Source organism: Accipiter gentilis, chromosome 4 (assembly GCF_929443795.1).
Source record: "Accipiter gentilis chromosome 4, bAccGen1.1, whole genome shotgun sequence".
NCBI classification, from domain to species: Eukaryota; Metazoa; Chordata; class Aves; order Accipitriformes; family Accipitridae; genus Astur; species Astur gentilis.
This window is the reverse complement of record NC_064883.1, coordinates 36884183-36899075: the sequence shown is the minus strand read 5'-3', so window position 1 is coordinate 36899075 and position 14893 is coordinate 36884183.

Sequence of the window (14893 nt, the reverse complement as noted above, 5' to 3'; positions counted from 1 at the left end):
TCATCCCACGGCAAAGGTGAAGACCAAAGCTTCCATATGGCATGGCAGGAGGTAGCGAGAGGAAAGGTGTCCATGTTGCTTTAGAAGGGGATCAGGACTGTAGGGACTTTCTCCTCCTCACCCTCATCATGGGATAGAAGAACCCTGGGGAGCTGCCACTGAAGGAGAAAGGGCGTGAGGCTGCGGAGTTCACCCACGCGCTGGTGAGGAGGAAGGAGAAGGACGTCAAGCCAGTGCTATATGGAGAGGATATGTTCGTGCTGCACATTCACTCCTCTCACACCAGACATTTCTGCATCTTGCCCATATGGTCCTAACTGCCCAAACTAGAACCCACAAATGGTTAACTGATGAAGTTTTCCAAATTTCTGATTTGTTCCTTTGTACAATGAATGTTGCCCAACCAGATCCTGCAGAAGACGAATCAAAATATAATTAAAAAAACAAATCTTGCTCTTGAATGACTTATAATATCAGGCTGAGAGATCAAACAAACAAGTCCCATTTACTTGAAACACTATTGAATGCTTCAACATCTTGTGATGCATGATCACACCATCTTCCAGCATTTGCATTTACTAGAGTAAAGGGGGGGGAAAAACCAACCACACCCAAAGCGCCTAGTAATTTGCTTCAGAGCAACAAATGTACAAGTTCAGATCTAGTGGCAGAATTCAGAAGGAAGAGGTGGACCCAAACCCCAGTTGTAATAGCAGGGACATTTAGAGATACTGGATCAGAAAAAAAATTAAATGCACTGAACAACTAGAGGGACCCACAGTTCTTAGACTTAAAGTGGAATTGGTTTTATATTTTATTAGTGTCTCTTTGTTGTCACTTTGTAACAGAAGTCTGATTGCTCATCCAGCCCAGCTGAATCATTGCTGTTTTGCCCTTGCCTAGTGTGTCTTAATGATGACTCTAAAGGAGAAGCTCACAAATTACAAAGAAAGCTATCACATTGTGTAACAATCCTCAAGGGATTTCTGTGCCCCAGCAAGTATCTAGGGAGTCCTTAAGGCCAAGAAGGTGTGAGAAGGAGTCTCCTTATGGGTATCCAGCAGTGCTACCACTGCCCTGAGCTCCAGGTAACCCTTGAGCAGTTGCCATGTGCCTTAACAAACCCGGGGTTTTACCCTCTGCTTTTAAGGCAGGTGCAGTACTTCATTTGGGATATACTGAAAAGGCTCACTGCTCCTTGAACACAAGCTTTCCAGTACTTTCCCACAGCCTCATACCTTTCCATTTAGGTACATGCAAACTATCAAAGCAGCTTTTGGGTACAGAAGTCCACGTTTGGTAAGTTATTGTTGGTTATTCTACCTGTTGAAATTCATCCAGAATCTAATCTACCATATCAGCAATGTAAAACATGATGGCAGTAGTGCTTAAGCGTTGCATTTCTGCTCAGCTTGTGTTTCAGAGCCTCATATTAAATTCTGCTATAGGTTTTGTTGTTTTTTAAAATACCATTATTTCTTTGTGCATATTCAAAAATTCCAAAGTATCTGTAACTCTTTTGGAGACAATGGGTCTCTGTCATCTCTCAAAATTAAGGTCCTTACAAGAGCTTAGCTCTTGCTGATACCCAACCCAAGGTTGTTCCCTTTCTATCAGAAAAGCATTCCTGTCTTTGATTTAAAGCACTTCCATATTTTGGTTAACAAATATCTTCGCTCATTATTTTGTAAGTCTGTCACATCCATTGCATTCAGGGCATAGCAATACTCAACAAACCAAGTTAGTGGGCAAAATCTGTCAGAAAGTTTGATGCTCGACTTAAAGAAGACTATGGCTCATAAAGCTTTGCTACTCTAAAAGCATTATCAGCTTCTGAAATCACTTCAAAGTAATTTTCTGTTCCAAATTAGAGTGCATCTTTGCAGCATAATCAAGTAATTGAATTTACAGCCATAGTTATTATTTATGGCTTATCATTCATATATTATAAGTAGTTTGCTCCAAACTACATTTGTAATGTTGATAGGTGCATTAACATACATAATTTAAATCGATACATTTTAAAAACTTGAACATCCATAATGACCTACTTAACAATCACAGTGATGCCTTTAAAATGTAGTCAGAAGCGCAGTGATTGTCCCACACGCTGTTTGCATTATAGCATATATCAATTTGCAATAGTAGCAATAACATCTCTTAACAATTTGTTAAAAAATGCTTCGAACATAGAATAAAGTCATCAACAGAAGGAAGGAAAGAAAGGGGAAATACTTTATGCCGTTTGCTTAAAGGATAGACAGATATATCCAAATGTAAATAGTTGCCCACAGAGAGTTTGGAGTTTCGTGAAATGTGTCTTGTCATATACATAGACTAAACAGGCTGTAGTGCTGGATCATGCATAAAAACATCATGGATTTACTAGCATTTGTTTTCCATTTGCCTTATGAAGTTTTGAGCATCATCTGAATGAAACTATTGTTTTCAACCCTTAACTGCAGTGACTGCCCAGCAGCCTTGCAAGGAGCTGCTGGAATCTCACGTACTGTATTTAATGCTTAAACACCATGGAAACAGCTGCCTTAAAAGACTTTATATGGAACAGCACAGTCATCCCTGCTGATTGAATCCGGTTTCCATGATGACCATCCAGTTGTGAGCCTGTGAAAATAATTAAGTACAGGTGTTAGAACAATACTGCTATGCTGCTGCAATGATGTACACCAAAGGTGTAAGTACTGCACCTGTGGAAAATATGTACAAAATACCTACAAATAAGTAGAAAACAAGTGTAAAATTCTACCAGTCTCTCTTCCTCTAGTTCTGCCTAAATGCCAGGGATGAGACAAGGTGCGAGGCATTGACAGATCAGGACCTGTTACTGTTGGTGGCCTTGAATGACACAAACTCTGAGAGGGGCTGGGTGCTGGGCTTGGCAGGATTCAGCTCTTCTGCCTAATTCCTCAGCATATCATTATAGGCTGCTATCTATTGTTGTCTCAACTGGACAGCAGTTTTCTTTGTGCACACTCATAGTTTTGCCTCCTTTTTTGGCTTCCTCCTACCTGTCACTCCCTCAGCCAACTCCTTGCACCGGGACATTGTGTACCTCCATCCCGCCTGTCAGGCTGGCCCCAAACCTGGCAGCTGTCTTCCTGCAGCATCTTCCAAGCATCCTCACAGTCTGTCTAAATGGGGCCAACAGCCCCCTTAAGATATGGTCTGTCCTCTTCTTCCATACAGCTACAGTGACAGGACTCTATCCCCTCACTGTTCTGTATCCTGCTTATTTCAATGCCCATTACTTTGACCTCTATAAAAATAAATACATAGATAAATTAAGTTATCCAAAAAGAGGTAGAAGTGTTCCTGAGAATTTGGATGATGCCGCATTTGTGAGGTAAATACTTTTTTGACAATATGGAAAGGGAGAAATAAAGCAATCCCTCTCTGAACTTGCCGTTCTGATCTGCAAGTGGACAATTTCAGGGTTTTTTTCACCCTTATCAAAAGCTGATGCTTTTGGCCTTCTGTTGAATTTCATAACAGGCAATCAGTATTTTTCAATGCCCAACTGTAAAGATACCACATCCATGTCTCACTATGAATCACCAGCAAACCCAGAATTTTATAAACATTAGAGTGCCATTGCCCAATAATTTTTTGAGACTGAATTTGTTTTCTGCCACTTTCTTATCCCTAAACACGGTATCTCACGATCTTATTAGCACTGGTATAATGTAACTAATAATACATGCCAGCCACAGAGACACTAGCCATTACTACAAGATACACTCTAATGCAACACCCTTTATTGCAGTAAGAAGCGGGTGGAGGATGCTCACATCTGCCTGAAATTAGGTGCTAAAATATATTTTTACTTTGAAAGAGAGTCAGTTCCTAAAAAAACCCCAAAACACTGGCAGAGACAGCATTTGCAAAACCTTGAGATCTCCAGCATTTTATTAGAGCTCTGTCTAAAGGCATTGGCTACAAAGATCTCTGCTGAAAGTGCTGAAAAAAAGCTTGAGAAGAATAATAGTACCATAAATTATAGCATTGTAACAGTCTGATACATTCAGCTGGCAGTGGTTAGAAAAATAATGAAGATAAGGTATGTGCTATTCACCAAAATGACACTTGTTTATCTTGAAATAAGTGCTGAGGATAGAAGGATGAATGACGGGGTGCAATCATCATGTAATGGGCTGGCATGCAAAGCAGGCAGGTTCGGGCAGAAAGCAGGAGCTTTTTTTCCGTGCAAAGCACACATGATGTTTCATTTCTCCGAGTTTTAGCTGTGACACTGATTTACTTTGCAATGAATTGAGAACCAGAGACAGAGCCAGTTCTACTAAATGCTAGGAGAAAAAAAGATTTGGAATCTGAGTCCCACCTTCATCTTCCCTGGGTTTGATATCATAGTCTTTGCTGACCTTTTAGGGCCCTAAGGACCTTTTTTGCTTTGCCCTGAGGTTACAGGCGTCTAACCTTCAGGCACCCACACAAGCTCACAAGCACCTGGCTCTGGAGTGAGAGCTATGTCCCACCTCAGATCTGCTGTGATTTAGTTGTGCCTCACGCCTGAAACTTTAGCTATGGGCTAGCAATGCTGGTAGCCCTTTGCACCTGGTCCAGTGAACAAAGCTCGAACATGACTTTTATTTGCAGTTCACAATATACTCATTTTCTCCTAAATAATGCCCAGCAGCACTGCGTAAAGGCTGGCATGGGCTGCTGCTCCTTCAAGGGAAGGCTCCTGCTGTGATACTTCAAGCTCGAATGGCAATAGTAAGCAATAGGTACCTCATGCAAAAGACTGGCTGTTGCCAGCTCAGTCTTACAGCCTCGGGAGATACATACATTATGGATATCACGTAGATATCATCAGGATTAAGGGCTAGTTCTATAAAGAGTGCAGATAAAAACGTCCTGCCTAACACCTGTGAATTTGCCTGTTTGCATCATTTCCATTTATTAAAATGCTAATAAAAGATCAAAAGCATTGGGATAGCTGTAAAAAGGTAACGAAGTGCCACAATCCAATGGCTTATCAGTGCGGCAGATCTTACTGACCTTTTTCCTCTCAATCTGCATAGAAACACCCTCTGGTATTACATTACCCAGCTGGGCATCCTCGGGTGATGGACGGTGCTAGCTCTGCCTGCACACGTCTATGCTGCTGGAAAGGATGCGAGCCTTTCCAGGGTAGTGCCCTTTCTGGGGGGGGGGGGGGGGGGAAATACCTTCTGTATTAACTAGACCCCAATTCCCTTGCCACACTTTCTTCTGCATCGCTGCAGGATTTTCAGGGACAAGGGACAGTCACAGGCATTTTCATTTCGTTTTCATTGACCAGGTTTACTTGGGCAAAGAGAGTGGGCAAAGTGAGGTAATCGCTTCAGCTTTCTATCTATGAGGGAGGGCAAAAATCATAATCAAAGAGGAAATGTATAGTTTTTATGAGGAGATGGACGCTTACTGATGAGAGGAGCAGTCAAAGAAAGGGGACATGGGTTGAGGAAGATAAATATTTCAGTGAAAAATGTAAGAAACATGTTCTGTGCAGGGGGAACATGAAACTTCACAGGAAAACTTGAGTCCTGACAGGCACTAAAGAAATTCAAGTCAAAACCGGCACATGGATGTACGCTTGGATCCAATTCATTTCTTGTGATATCAAGAGTAAAGAAAGCCTAATTAACAATTCTGCGTAAAAATAGTTTGTGCTTGTATGTCCCAGTAATTAAGGCTCCTGGAAAGATGAATTGGAAGTATGCAGTGCGAGGAAAGCTGGAGTTATGGGAAAAGCGTGCAAGCCGTGGTGTAAAACCTGTCCTTTTGGGTGGAGGGCAGTTTCTCAGGCTCAGCTATTGCAAAGGTGTAAGAGACAGAGTCTGTGCCCAGCGAGTGCCTGGAAAGGAGACAAGAAGGGACAAGGGGAGGCAGTTCAGAGGAAGCTGAAGAGCAGTGCTTCCCTGCACATACCTGGCGGTGTCAGGAGGGAGAGTTTGGCAAAGAAATGGACATCATCTATTCAATGCATCAGGTCCGGCTTATCCTGGTACTCGTGACCTCCTTTTTACTTCAAGGTTGCTAAAAAAATGCTTTTATCCCTTATCTGCTCTGACAGCAAACCTGTCCTTAGCTTCTGGGGCCGGCAATGGTTCAATCATAAGAGAACACACGGGGAAAGAGCCACGTGCAGGAAAACTCTCCTCGGACGGGTGTCTTCCTCCTCCCAGGCTCTGCGGGTTGAGCGCTGAGGGAGAAGCAGCACGCACAGCTGGAGAGGGGCTATTTCATGGTCTGATATGGCAGTGCCTGTATTTCATACGTGTGGCTTGCTTCATTTGCATTCCCAGCCAGGCGGTCTTTGTGCTTCGTTTTTTTCTGATGACAGCTGCTCTTTGATTGCACTTGCCTACCTAATAAGCTGTGATTGAGAACCTTTTATCTGCAAAAATTGTGTCACCGTCATGAATAAATGGAATAATGGAGAGCAATTAATTGTGCTGAAACCGATACACCAAAATGGCTGAACTAATTAAATGTGTTGTTATGGTGAAATTACTTCAAAATATTTTCAATACTATGCAAGCTGATCTTGAGGCAGAAGGAAGCTGGTTGACAGTACTTACAGATGAATGTTTATTATGTATTTTTCAAATGCTCGAGAATGGAGGTGTTTCAAAGGGGTGGAGGGCACTGGGGCCACCATGGTGCCTGCTGGCAGAGGACCTGTGCTCTGGGAGCGGATGGGTGCCAGCTCCTGCGGTGCCTCCTGCAGTGAGTTTTCTTGGATTATTGCCATCTATTCTTGTTTTAGCAAGAGGGCTGAGTGCCACTCTGGAGCAGCAGCTGACAACAGAGCCAGCAGAACAGGTTTATAATTCAAGATTTAGGACAGCTATCTTTCATTTAATGACCTTGGGACTGAAAAGATTTGTGATAAATTGGATAAGGGCAGAGAAAGCATTTACTTCGAGCATGGGTAAGCACAAGAAGTGGGCAGGTGAAAGCAGGTAGAGGTTACAAAATCATTTCAGTGAGTTTTGTGCCATTTTGAGAGTGTCACCAGTGCTTAGAAGAGCACCAGAGGTGTGCAGACCTGTCAAGATACCAAGAGTCACCTATTTTCTACTGGACCTATGCAGCTCACTTCCTCTGGTTTCTCTTCAAGTGTCACTTTCAAAGCTTTTAATTAAACTTACTTTTGCACCTAAAATACTGCTGTGTCATGTCTTGGCTGCACTTGTCTCCTGGTGAAAGCTGTCTGGCATTTCAAACAAGGAGTTTATAGCTGTAGGTTTGCTAAGAGAAGGAATTGCAGTGATCATGGTGTCCACTGGCATCAGCTCAACGCCAGTGGCTGCAGTCACTTTGGCCCAAAGCTTGGTGGGGAGACACCACGCATTCCTCTCCCTCCTGCAAACCCAAGCAGTGCTAAAATATGAAAAAAATAGTATTCCATTCATGGTATCAGTTAGGACAGCTGAATCCTGAGATCTTCTCTCTTTTACCCCATTATCCCTACACCAGCATTTTGACCTTATATATGTCAAAGACTGAGGTGTACAGGACTTTCCTCTGAGCATCATGACCAGAGGAGAGAGGTTGTATGTCAGTGTGAACCCAGTCCCAGAGATTAACGCCTATTATATGGGCTGCGTCTGAAGATACCACTATAAATAAGGAAAAAAATGCATGCATAAGTGGTAATATTCTTAAATAAATGGTAATATTCTAAAATATATGTTAGTGATATTTTGATAAGTAAAAAATTACTGTTCACTTTATAATGCATGCACTTTGTAATGCACTGCTCCTCCAGATAACTAAATAGAGCAAACTAAGTACCATTTGTCTGCCATCTAGGATAGAACAGGACAGGGTCAGGACTTAGGAGAATTTTAGCTGTTTGGAAAATGCTATTTCAAATGTTTTTTGAAAATGAAGTGCTCTAGCTATTTCTTATTTATTTATTTTATTTTGAATAACAAGCTAGTGTCTTTATGGCTGTTTCTAAAAATAAATGTGTTCATGCAAATGCTGCCAGGTGTAAGCTTGAGGACTGCCTTGCTCTCAGTCCATGTAAGGTGTGAGTCCCAGATGAGGGTTCTGGACTGCTGCCAGTCTACCATACCCTGTGCCTAAGCGATGGTGACTCCTCCAGCACTGGCTCTTTCCAGCAGCAAAGGCATTACTTGCAGCTACAGTGCAGATTTCCAGATGGGTCTGGAGGGTGAAAGGCAGTAGCAGTTATACTCAGATTGTCTAAAATAGTCCTTTTTAGCTTATGATCCTTGCAAAGGGTCTGGTGTGTCTGTTGGATTTGGGAGGTGAAGGGCTCATTTTGGGGTGAGCGATCAGGAGAGCAGCCCAAGGCCCCTGGCCCCCAAGGTATGGCAGCGTGCTGAGGCTGCAGCTCATCTTTGTGCACACAGGAGAAGGCTATTCTGCTATTCTTTCACCTTGGCCACCTGCAAGGCTAAAATAAGCTCACAGCTTTCCTAAATTTTGCAAAAGAGTGAAGTAAATTCATATATACACAATAAAATTTAAAGCGTTGTATTATTAGTTCTATAGATCTCTCCCTTTAAAACATACAGCTACAGAGAAGACAACTGCTGTCATCTAACCTCATCTGTCAGTAGATAGCCTCTTTTTGGGTAATATTACAGTCACATAACACAATTTCCTTGGTTTCTCTCACTTGGTTGTAGGTGGAACCATGCCACTTGGAGCAACTCCACTGTCAGGTGGAACAGAGCACTGCAAAAAAGACTTTTACAGCAGACAAATAACAATCCTTCTAAAGGGAGTGAGGAAAGGAGGAGATATTTTCAACACCTCTTTTAAGACAGGACAAACTGTCCTCTAACATCTCCCTGCTGACTATCAAAAGCTCACTTGCCTTGTGTCTCAGGTAAAATCAGAGTTCCAGAGGCCAGGTTGCATTTGTGAAGCTCTAATAAGTATGGGCAACCTTTTAGTAACAAATTACGTTTATTTCATTTTTTCGACACCTTCACGGAAACCAAAATGCCAGGATAACGCAAAGAAGAATAAGGATGTGGCCCTAAATTGCCAGAATGCTACTTAACAGCTTTGGACAAGCTAGAAAATGGAACTGATAATAGTGTCACTAAGTGAACATCAGCATGGAGAGAAACTAAAGGTTAGGGCTAACATATGGTTGCTGCACTGAAGTTAATGTACCCTCTCTTTCACAAAGCTCCCAGCAAGTAGGAGTCACCTCAAATTCAGACCAATTTGGGCACAAGATTTCTGAGAGATGGCCAAAAAGGGAGGATTTTTTTTTTTCTTTTTTTTTTTTTTTTTTTTGTTTTGCTACAAATGCAGCAAACCAGGTGATGGTTAGTAGTGTTGGAAAGACCTCTGAAGTCCATGGGTACAATTTGAAGTCAAATCCAGAGTTTTCCATCAGCATCGTGCGAGATTTCTGTCAGTGAGATTGTGATTTGATTTATTTCTCTGAAACTTCTGCTCGAGGGACAGAGGATGGTGAGAGGCAGGACCTGACTTGTGACTGGTCATGGGGGAACAACTCTGGAGCACAGGAAAGTGTGGTGCTAAACAGTGCCACCACAGAGTGGTGGCTAAACTCAGCTAACCTCACTTCTCACATTCAAATCCTGGTCATCTAGGCTGCTCGTGTGGCTCTGAATTCAGGTCCATTGAAACTCAGAGATGTTCTTTCCTTTGGAGAAGTGGGGTTAAGTGGCATGAGTAACTTCTGCTTGCATGTACACAATTTGGTGCCAGCGAGTGTGCTGTTTGCTTGTCTCTCTGGGAACAGTACTTGCTGATAGACTGAAGTCACAGATGAAATTATTTTGCTCATGTCACCACTGTCCCTCTTGGCCATGGTTGTGCCGCACCCACCTATCATGCAGAACTGCTGCATGATATGCTGCTGAGTGCTGAAATTCTTCCCTCTGCAAAAAATAACGCATAGGTCAGCCCACTCCTTTTCAGCTCAGTGCTTTTCACCACCCAGCAGTACAAGCTGGAATGAAGTATCCTTTTAAATGTCTTTTGACACTTGCTCTGAAGAGCACAGTATGGTGCTCCTGCTTCCTGCTGGTGTCTGAACTCCTGTCCATCTTCTTCCAGCTCACAGACTCCCCGGAGTGGGTAAGTGGCACGCGATGCTGTGTGCTCCTGTGGCAGAACAGAGAGAGCCCAAATACACAAGCGAAGTTCATAATCCCAACAGCTGCCTTTGGAGGATGGTGATACTATAGGAGAAGAAAAACTGAGGAAGCTCAAGACAAGCTATTAAGTATTAAATCATCACAGAGTCAGGGAATGAAGTTAAGCCCCATTTGCTTTGGCTGTCAGGTCTGTGTACAGTTTGCACACAACACACACGTACATATACACAATAATACACACCGTGCAAAAGCCAAGCTGGGCTTAAATACCGTCTCAGGTGTGGGGCTTTTTGTGGTTGGTAACAGTCATTGATCATTGTTACAGTTTGAAAAATAGCTGAATCCTGAATGTCTTCACATTAGTGGTAGGTTGTCACAATCAATATCTGGCTAAGATTGCTCTGTGCAATCAATTTTTTTTAAAGTGCAGTGCATTATTGTGGACAAAAATTGGTTTGGGTAGTAGGAAGGGAGAACATGTTTTTCTCCAACTCTTTCTGAAACCTCAGAAGCAAGTTGGCTCTCTTTGGCTTTAGTTCAGGTAAGGATTCACCAAACCCTTAGTAACTTTAAGCTTTGTTGGCTAAGCATGAATTTAAGCATTCTGTTGAAAGCAAGTATGTGCTGCAGTGCATGGCTGAATGATTGCTTGTTCTCCGCTATTTAAGAACTGCTCTCCAATTCTCTGTCAGTGGCTTTGGTGCATCTTTCTGCTCAAGAGAGTATAGCTGCTCGTGTACATTGGTCACTGGCCATTCCCATCCTATATATAACAGAGAAATCCCTAAAAGCTCCGGCCTCCAATTCTGGCTGCATTTCCCTGCCTCAAGCTACCTGACCTGTGCCAGACAGGAGCCTGAATATGAACCAGCATATACTTTGCACTGACAGTAAGGAGAACATAGTCTTGGTGCAAAACTGGTTGTGGTTCAACATGACAAAACAGACCGGTTAACTATGTATAATTTTGCCCATGCTAAACTCTTCTGATAAGCTTCCTCTCATTATGTTACTGCTCGGTAGCTATGGTGGTAGTTTGTGTGGGCTGTTCCCAGAAGAAACAATACTGCTCAACTCTCATAGATGGGCCATACTCTGGGTTAAGAACAAAGGAGCTCACATATGAAAAATAGTCTAAGCATATGCCTCTTCTCAAACAAGTATGAGAAGTCATAAATGCTGAGCACGTGGACAGTCCTTGCATCAGGGAAGCTACTCATGTTACATCATCAGCTGCAAGCAGAAAAGCAAATTTCAGCTTCTGTAACTGATTGCTTACTGACTTTTGGACTGTCCCAAAGGTGCTGAGACAAGTCAGATGGTTTAAACTAACTCATTTCACTTTGCAGTTAAGGTAAGCAGAAATCAAGTGCTGGCTCAGCAGCTCTGTGGAGATGGAGCAGCATCAAGCAGTAGTAGCTCAGTTTCCGACATCTCAGAGGAAAACGTAGTAAGGTCAAGCAGAGAAATAGGAAACAGTGGGGTGTGCAAATTCAATAATGTTTTCTCTTCATGATTCAATTATTTTTTTCTTGTTACAGCAAAGATGTGTGAAGGCAAGCTTAAATTTTGTTTTGTGGGTTTGCATCTTTTCTGGGCTTCTCAGCTTTTGATTAAGAACCAGGTGACCTCATAACTCATGTGTTCTGTAAGATATTTCTTTAGGACCTTTCTTTCATTCTTCTATAATTCAAAAGCTCAGTAACCACTTTTAAATGAAAAATGAAATTTTAAAATAAAAAATCCTTTCTATAGTATTCTATTGTGCCTGGTTATTTTCAAAATACCTTTATCAATGTTTCTTACATCTATTGTTGAGAACCAGCATCAGCGGCAATACTTGCCTATTAATTTGGCTCAGTTTCTGCTCCTCCTACTTTGTTCTACCATTGGCATATCTATTAGAGCCCTGGAGGTTTATTTTATCCATCAAATTGCTCTTTACAGTTTTATCTTAACATGCTTTGCTTGATTTCATGTATTTGTTTTTAGTGATTTCCATTGAGATACTATTTTGCCAAGATGACCTTTGGAGATTTATTATATTTAATTATAAAAATTGCGTCTCATACCTCATAAACAATGTTTGTACCTTGAATTATTAGAACAGCAATTTATAAGTAATATATGGTGACTCCATCTATATAACTCTTGTTAAATTGTCTGTAGTAATCATAATGGAGGTAGATTTAAGGAGGGCTGTTCAAGAGAGTAATGCACTGGCTATGGACATCTTAATACACAATAGTAAGTAATGGAAAAGGAAAGTTAGAGTGATTAAGGTTTACATCACTGCATGCAGGCATACCAGTTTAGGTAGCAGTCAAGAGCTCAAACAGCATAGAACAGATTATGGTTAGGATAGGTATAGACCATAGGAATCTTAAATGTGAAAATGAGTCAGTCAAATATTCCTGAGAATGTTGGAAGCAAAATACAATGTTAGTCTGCCTTCTGAGCACCTCAGAGCATCTTGGGGATTCTTAGAGTAAGAAATAATCTTTTCAAATATTGCCTTTTATACCATGCTGGGGAGGACTATAGAAGAAAAGTTCGTAGGTTCTTAGTGGATCTGACAGCAATTACTGACTGGCTGAATACAGCTGAAGGGAATACATGTCTTCTGACGCCAGATCCTTAGGAAGATTTAAGAGAGTCAGAAAGTCAGTGAGGTGAGTACCATGGTATTTCTCTAGTCTCAAAAGCAGTTTGATTAAGCTGCACATTTTGGAGATCACACTTGTTTCCAAGCTCTGGGATGTCTGGAATTGGTAAGAAAAGAAAATGCTGGGTGAAGTCCTGAAAACACTGCCAGGTAAAAGAATTAAAGGCCAGTGGCATACTTAGTGCCAGGCAGCATATTTTGCATTGAGGCTCAATCAAACAAATTTATATCCAATGAAGGAAACTAACTTTGTCTCATGCATAAATCGTTAGTTCACATATATAAAGAAGATAGGTGTGTGGTGATGGTCGGTGTGGTACATTGCATTACTATTTTAGTGGATGCATCTTTGCTGTATATGGGGTGGATGAGACCCCAGCGGGGTCATTTGGCAGGGGCAGTCCCACAGTAGAGAATTGTTGGTACTAGGAGATGAAAGGGGATGAGAGAAGTATGTAACCCTGCACGGAGCTGCTGCGTAATTTTAATGGTTGTTTTAGGGACCAGTAAGGGAGCTAAGGTGGATCTCCAGGGCTTTTTAGCTCCTGCTGACTTTCTGAAGTTATTCCAAATGCGGCCACTGCCTACAGAAGTTGGCAGCTTGGTTACATTCAAAAGAAGAACTTGATGGTACAGCGTATGGGCCTGGTATTCCCTGTCTCAAGCAGTGAAAGTACTTTACAGCTGTCATGTCTGGTCAGATGAGCTTTTACAGACTCCAGAGATCCAGATTATTCATTTAGTTTAAAGCAACATCGTGTTCCACCAGCTGAAAGTGATGGAATTACTGCAGACAGTCTGCAGCTAAACATCGTCCATTCTGGGTGGTATTCAACCCAGACGTGAGAGGAAAACCTTGGTTCTGCTGAATGTAGTGGAAAAACTCCCATCAAATTGAATGGTGAGTCAGTCCTTTCAGTTTAGGAAAAGCAGCCTGCTCTTCTTGACCTTTCTGTCACCCTTAATTAGAATAATTAGATTAATGTTATGGGAGGTGCAGCACAGCCAACCTTTTCATGCCTTTATGTTGCTTAAAAAACCAGCATGCTGATGTCTTGGTCACTCAGCATCTGTCTAGACATTGATACTGTTAGGGAGTGAAAGCTAGAAAACTTCTCTAGAAGATTTATTATGATTTATGTGCCTTTCTAACTGCTGAGTGGGCTGGATTCTGTTTTGAGATTCCCTGTTACAAATTCAAATAAATTATAGAAAGGACTGGGAAAGGCCTGCCATTTCATTACCCCATTCTGCATCTGTAAGACCACCATGTCTTTAGCATGTACGTGTCTAAGACATGCACACATAGTGTGTAATCCAAGACATAAATCTTAATGTATATTTACATGTTGGAGATTCTGTCATGTCCCTTGGTGATCTACTGTAGGATTTATCAGTTCCTACATCACACATGCTTTCCTAACCCAGACTCCTCTGACTGCAAATGAAGTTGATTCCATCTTGTTTTACATTGGTGGAAATGGAAACACATGGATTATCCTACCCTGTAACAATCCTTGCACGTATATGAAGACTATTATCATGTTTCTTTGACACTTCTCTATTCTAGAATGAATAGAGAGAATTTTCCAACTTTTTCTAAGAGGCTGAGAGGTTTTAAAGCTTTTGTTAATTTATTTCTCTCCTCTAAAGTTTCTCATTTGTCTAGAACATTAAGTGATATGTCCAGAGCAAAATGCTGTACTTACTACAGCAACAACTCTCCATTAAATAAATTAAGCTGTGTAAAGGGAATGAAAATGTAGAATGACTTGAAATGGAAATAAAATTATTTCAAAATGCCATTAACTATTCCTATCTCACTTCTCACTGAGTACAGAGCAAAACAAATCTGTCATGGACTGACCCACTGCCAGTAATACAGCACCACTTAATATTATTTAAAAGGCAATTCATAAAATAATTATCCTGTTTTTTCTTTGTCTTCTTACTGTTCCCATCCAGCAAGAAACTTCCATGGCATCAGTTTGGGTGATGTTATTTGGCTTCTGCTGAGGAAAAAAGACCAGTCTTTCAGTTATGCTGGCTACTATTTAATCCTGATTTATTTTCTGCCCGAAGT